Source organism: Tympanuchus pallidicinctus, unplaced genomic scaffold (genome assembly GCF_026119805.1).
Source record: "Tympanuchus pallidicinctus isolate F22 unplaced genomic scaffold, pur_lepc_1.0 scaffold4, whole genome shotgun sequence".
In the NCBI taxonomy this organism is placed as follows: domain Eukaryota; kingdom Metazoa; phylum Chordata; class Aves; order Galliformes; family Phasianidae; genus Tympanuchus; species Tympanuchus pallidicinctus.
Genome location: NW_026294758.1, coordinates 8,610,238 through 8,616,963, shown reverse-complemented (window position 1 = coordinate 8,616,963; position 6,726 = coordinate 8,610,238). Strand labels below are relative to the sequence as shown.

Genomic DNA, 6,726 nt, shown 5'->3' with positions numbered 1-6,726 from the left:
CCCTAGACACTTAGGATGCCATTAAACAACAATATGCAGCAGCAGATTCTTTTCCCTTGCAGTGGTCTTGCAAAAAAAAAACCAAAGTTTCAGTACCATTAGGGTCACCAAGAAACTTCTGAATTTTCTAGTGAGCTGGAATGCCACACAGTGGATGTAGCAGAGAATCGTTGAGAGATCCCTCCACAGTCCCTTCTCTGCTTCATAACACTTAAAGCCATGCAAACAAATGTCATGCTCAAAGAGTTGGAGAAATAAACATGCTCTGGTGTGAGAATGTGGCTGGGGAAAATCAGCTCATGAAAGCCAAACATTACATTACTTTTGGACTTCATTAGACTTGTTTTTTTGTACAATCATTACCTCAGCTGTTGCTCTGGGGATAATAATGTAATATTTTAATTCTCAGTATTTCAGGCATCAGTTAGCAAATTTTTTGAGATAGTCATTATTTGTGTAACATAAAATATATCCACTTCATCTACTTTCCGGTGTCCAATGAGAGGACAATGCAGGCATCTTCCTTGATTAACTTTGATTCAAGGAATTGAGCTAAATCTTAATACATGTGCACTATTAACACTCCAACTACACTTCATGTCAGCTCAGTGCATTTTACAGAAAAACTCCTTAAAAACCGTATTTCACAGAATCACAGAATGGCCAGGGTTGGAAGGGACCTCAAGGATCATGAATCTCCAACCCCTCTGCCACAGGCTGAGCCACCAACCTCCCCATTTAATACCAGATCAGGCTGCCCAAAGCCTCATTCAGTCCAGCCTTGAACACTTCTAGGGACGGGGCATCCACAACTTCTCTGGGCAGCCTGTTCCAGCATCTCACCACTGTCTCTGTGAAGAATTTCCCCTTGACATCCAACCTAAATCTTCCCCCCCTCAACTTAAAACCATTTCCCCTTGTCCTGCTGTTACCTACCCTTTCAAAGAGCTGATATTTCAAGCTGCTTTATGATGGACTAGTTCATTACTCTCTTCAGTGGAGCCTTAGGTCCTGTCTTCTTCATCATCATCTTTGCTTTAGCACAGCCTTTCGAGATGGATGCTGTGGAATATCTCTCCTAGCACTAAAGACGGCTCGTAGCTCCAAATCAGACACATCTCCAAGGAGTTATGAGAGCCCCTGCACATTATCAGAATTATAATGATATTTATAGTAAGGATATACTTAGGTTACTTTCAATTCCTCTTTTTCTATTGTTTCCATGCAGAATTACTTGTAATTCTTGGCGTTCTTGCTATCAAAGCTCACCATTCTGGCCTACATCAAAAAAAGGCTGCCTGGGTAGACTCCAATACTCCATGGGGTTTCCCAAGGTTCTCACTGAAATATGTGGGTATCATCCAAACAACTAGATGTTACCATACATGCTTGAGGCAGTTTATTCTTCCCTATTTCCAAGCAAAACAAATCTTTGCTGGTAGACATTGAGAAATACAGCATGCTTCTCAATTACTTTATTTTTTTTTTTTTTTAAATATGTTATAAAATTAAATATAAATATCCAAGCTTAATGATTTATAAATAACCCAGAATTTTATATTCCTCCATTGACCATGAAATAAAATAACTTTTATTTCATTTTAGATCATGATGTATAAATCTAGATCTTCAAAACCAGCTGCTAATCTTGATGTCTCCTTCTGGAACAGAGCTGAAAGGAATGTCAGAACATCTGAAACAAAGGTTGCCCCGTGTTGTCATTTCTTCCAGATGACAATAGCACTAGATGTAGAACTATGCAGATGTAATGACAGTAACTGAAAGAGAGAGGGGAAAAAATCTCACAAAGAGGATGAATATTGATTTAGACAAGAGGAGGAAATTTGACGCTCAGAGGAAAAAAACAAGGTATTGCCAGAGCACAGGAGTAGGAAAGAGCAGGTAGGATGCAATGTGGAATAATCACTGTATTATTATGTGATCCAGACCACAATATAAATGCAGTCAAAGTAGGGAAATATTAATCAGAAATATTTTGAGATGATTATCAACAATTACCAGCATCGTTCCTGTGCTTACTGCATTTCCGTTTGCTTTATCTGTGTTGCTGATGGTTCTTCTATACAAAGTTGTTTCCATCAGTTCTCTTTGTAGCAGCATCTGTGAAAGTATCAGAGCAAATAAGGGCAAATGAAATGCAGAAGCTAGAAAAGAACAATTCTGGAAAGAAAGAAAGAAAAAAATAGCTGTAAAATAGCACAAGAAAGAAAAGGAAAATAAAAACAAATAGTCAACCTAGCAACATACTGAAAGATGGGCAGAACAGTTCACCATATTTTACCAGATTTTATTTAGACATGAAATATTATTTTTTCTAACATGAAAATTTTGTCTCAAGTTTTCCCAAAATCAGAATGAGAAGAAAAATAGTTCATGCTCTAAAAATGGATCTATGCATTTTGTCAGACAGGAGACAGATGAGCATTAGCAGTGGGATGAGATCCATTCCAATTCTGCCTCCTACAATCCCACGATAAAGCAAAAAGCTATCACAGGCTCAGACACACAAAAATAACTGATCAGGTTGAACAAATATGAGACACGAGATCTTTTTTTTTTTTTTTTTTCAAAGAACTCTGAAGAAAATACTATGTACAGGATTTATATTGTGACAGAATGATCTCAGTGGTTTTGGTTCATGTTTTAGGATTACTATCTTGCTACACATGAATTGGAACACTTGTTTGTGTTGGATGCTTCCCTTTTAAAAATTCCCCTGTGGCTTCTTTTTCAGATATAAATAAAGTTGGAAAAAATATGTGAAGTGTGGATGAAGGAGATAAACAACACATCCAGACTCCCTGGTACCATTCAGTGGTAGCAGATGCCAAAAATAACAAGTTTTACAAACTTAATGCACCAGTCACCTTTTTCAAGAAAACTGTGAGGCAAGAAAAAAGAGTTGCATTCTGCACCTCTCAGTAGTTACACATATCCATAAAACAGAGATATCTTTGATGCAGTGAATGAATCCTGTGCTTTTTGTTCATTTATGGCTACAGTCTAAAACTGAGCAAAAGCCTATGGGAGCTGCGTAGATTCAGAGGTGAGAGGTTCTGTCCTGCAACCTAGAAGAAAGGGGCCCATCTGTCTCCCTGTTGTATGAAGGCCACTTTAGAAAGACACTGTTCAGACTATTGTGTACCAAAGACACAAAGTTATTGATCTGTGGTCTGAGCACTGAGCTATATAAAAACAAATGAACAAACAAAAACTATGTTTTCATTGATACATAAAATGTTACTGTTAATAGTCCGGAATGAAAATTGCCTGGTTTTGACATGGCTCTTTGACACCTCATCATGAGATTTACGTGATAGCAACTAGTAGCCATGTCCCAGTGGTTTCAGATAGCTTTGTAAAGGAGATGTGTCTTTTAGAGTGCAAATTACAATAATTACTCAAAACTGTGAAATGTTTTTTCCTAAACACAGCAAACTATGTAAGGCCACCAGCCAGTGGTCTGCAATAGTTTTGATCCAGTTGACTACCATCTTTCAATGTTGCAAGTAACTTTTTATTTCTTTGTTTTTTAGTGTTTTCCTTATCCTTTTGGACGAACAACAGATGGAGCATGTTTTATCTGCCTAACAAGATGATACTTGTGATTACTTTATGATACTTTTCTGCTGCACACCTCCATAGTTTTTGTGATTGAATTCAATATCCACTTACAAAGGAGCATGAAGGTAGACTCCAGTTAAATTATTTTTATGTTAAGTTTTGACACATTCATTTCTTCACTAGCATAGCTACTTTATCAACCTAGAAATGGAGCGATCACTAAGTTTGCAGTTAACCACCAGAGGGAGTTTACCTAGCTCCACATCCAGCACAAAATACCATCTCAAGAAGAAAGGAGGGAAGGAAGGGAGAGAGAAAATATTTCTGACTATAAATTTTAAAATAAAGTCTGATAATGCATCGCTGAAATAGGAAAACATGAGTGCTAACCCTACAGTATGTTCTAAGTATAATCTGTGTTTCCAAGTGTGTTTTAAGCACTTAAGTTAGAAAAGAAAGTCTTCTAGTTTGTTGATTTAATCAAGTATCATGCTGCTTCTGCCAGCTTTGACACGTCTGGGGAGAAAAAAAAAATCTAATGCACTGTTTTTCTTTAAGGAAAAAAAATTACAAAATCTTTTGACTGAAACTGATGAAATTTTCCAGAAATAACATGCTCATCTAAAATAATAGGTTCCATATCAGCATGTTGACTTAGTGCACAAAAACATGTTTTTGACAATAACTTAGAACAAAAAGCTCGCTGGTCCAAAATAGCATTTGCTTTATTTTTTTATACTTCTGATTAAATAACAGCATGAGAATTTCTTAAGTTGATGATTTATGCTTACAATTTTTTAATAGAAATGGCTTCTTAGTAATATTTGTTCTCCAAACCAGAAAACTCACAATGCATTCCTGTCATACTGAGGTCATCATTACAAATTCACTAATGTTTTCAATTTGATTTCATTTTGATATTCTAGTGCTTGGATCTAGAAAATAGTACTTAGTGTCTAGAAAACAGGATTTAGTTAGTATTTAAGTTTTTGTCCATCAGTGTCAGAGAAGACTTTTATTTCTTCTAAGTTTTAAATTGCTTAAGTCAAAATATATAAGTCCTGGAAAAAAACAATATCAAAGAAACGTATCCCATGTAGTATTCAAAGGGGTTACATTAATTGTAGTCTTCTCTTGGTATGCATACACTGCTTATATCACACAGAAAGATGAAGATATATCATACACCCATAATTCAACCCTGAACCCCACACTTAGGCAATGCTGAGAATCAAATAAATGGCCACACTTTTATTTACCTGCCCATGTCATCTCTGTCAGCTTTCCAGACATCTCCTGGAGGCTCCAGCTGCATCCAGAGCACATCGCACTGCACCTGTGCACAGAGGGTAAGATGTGCTAGCACAGACTTTCAGTCTTCCCAGAACCATGATGATAGGGAAGTCCATTTGGTACATGGCCTATCCTCAGCCTGCTCTTATCTGGGCAGAACAAAGCGAGCAGTCACTCCAACTCCTTAGCTGCCAGCTGTACACTTCTGTCCAGGTGCTGCTGCATCTCCTTGCAAGGGATGGCAGTAGAGACTCATGCAGAACACCCTTGGGTGCAATTCTGGCCCAGGTCCTTGCAGGCACCATAAGCTTTTCTGTGAGGCAGAATCTGCCCTATCACTGCATGGGAATTCTTCGTCCCCTTCTGCACAGAGGCAGTGCTGCTCTAACCCAGGAAGATGCTGGATTTTGTCTGCTCTAGGCAGCTGATTTTTTTCCTCAACAGAAGCAGGCATTTTCCCAGCAGGTGCCTGTTGATGGTACAGCAGCTTTTAGGCAGTCCTGAATGGTCCTGGGGCTGTGAGGTAAGACTTTGTAATCACTCATCTAGCTACACACCTCTGCAGAGCAGAGGTTTGTATGCATAGCATTCCTGTCTATAGTGCTGACAAACCCAAGGGAAATGTAGGAACAACAAAGAACAGAGGTCCTATCCCAACCACTAAATAAAAATGATCCTCCCACATAATAAAACAAAGAGAGGGTAAAGGGAATCAACTTTTTACAAAGATAGACAGTGATAGGACAAGGAGGATGGTATAAGCTCAAGGAGGGAAGGTTTAAGCTGGATGTCAGTAAGAAGTTCTTCACAGAAGGAGTGCTGAGGTGCTGGAACAGGCTGCCTAGAGATGCTGTGGATGCCCCATCCCTGGAAGTGCTCAAGGCCAGGCTGGATGCAGCCCTGGGCAGCCTGGTCTAGCATTAAATGGGGAGACTGGTGGCCCTGCATGTGGCAGGGGTTTTGGAGCTTCATGATCCTTGATGTCCCTTCCAACCATCTGGCCTACCAGGTCACTGCCAGCTGCTCCCACAGCTTTGAACTCCTCCTGAAGGAGTGCTCCTGCATGACACACTGAATGTACTGATTTATGAAAAGGAACCTGGACATGTTTGTTGGATTAGATTGCTCAAAATAATTCAAAGAGCTATGTCTTGAAATATTTAATTCCACAGAATGGCTGTCTTTGTTGTTCTGGATAGGTCAGCTTGTCAGTTACGAATGGCCTATTTACTTACCACCAGGCAGGAACTGGGAGGTTACTTTTCCTTCTTCCATGTTAATCTACAAATCTGCAAACAAGAAGGGGAGATGTCAGTCCACTATCACTACACTAATGTATCAGTACACTAGCAGCCACAGGAAGAAAGCTCAGCGACCTCTAGGAAAAACAGAAGTTTTTATTTGCTAAGAAACTGTACACAATTGTTCAACATAATACTTAGACATGCTCAGACAGAATTTTATTAATAGCACTTTAACTTCTTATTCATTTTTTCCTGAACAGGTTAAGTGATTGTACTATTTAACCTGCTGGCATAATAGTACTGTATCATCTATTCTATTGAGATGAGGTGCTTGAAACCCTGTTTTTTGACATGCATAGTACTACTTCAATCAAAGAAAATAAATTACACTCTAATATACAGCATATAGCCCACATGAAAAGAAGATAAAAAAGACAACATGCACAAAGTTTTTAGCTCCATTTCTAACTTATGCAGATTAAGTACTTATAAACATCCTCTGAAGACATCAAGTGAATCTCAGAAACTTGCTTCTGAAGCTCCCATCTCTATGTCAATGGATTCCTCACTCTCTTAGGACTGCCGTGTTCCTCTTTAAACTTCT

At 38.6% G+C, this 6,726-nt stretch overlaps 1 long non-coding RNA gene across 1 annotated transcript; it reads right to left on the bottom strand.

Annotated features, from left to right (window-relative positions):
- Window positions 1–832: 832 nt before the first annotated feature.
- Window positions 833–6,167, bottom strand: LOC128089336 (uncharacterized). The gene is made up of 3 exons (XR_008210490.1): window positions 6,114–6,167; window positions 2,020–2,121; window positions 833–1,778 (listed from the first exon to the last, which is right to left on the bottom strand). It is a non-coding gene; the product is annotated as an uncharacterized LOC128089336 (long non-coding RNA).
- Window positions 6,168–6,726: the final 559 nt, after the last annotated feature.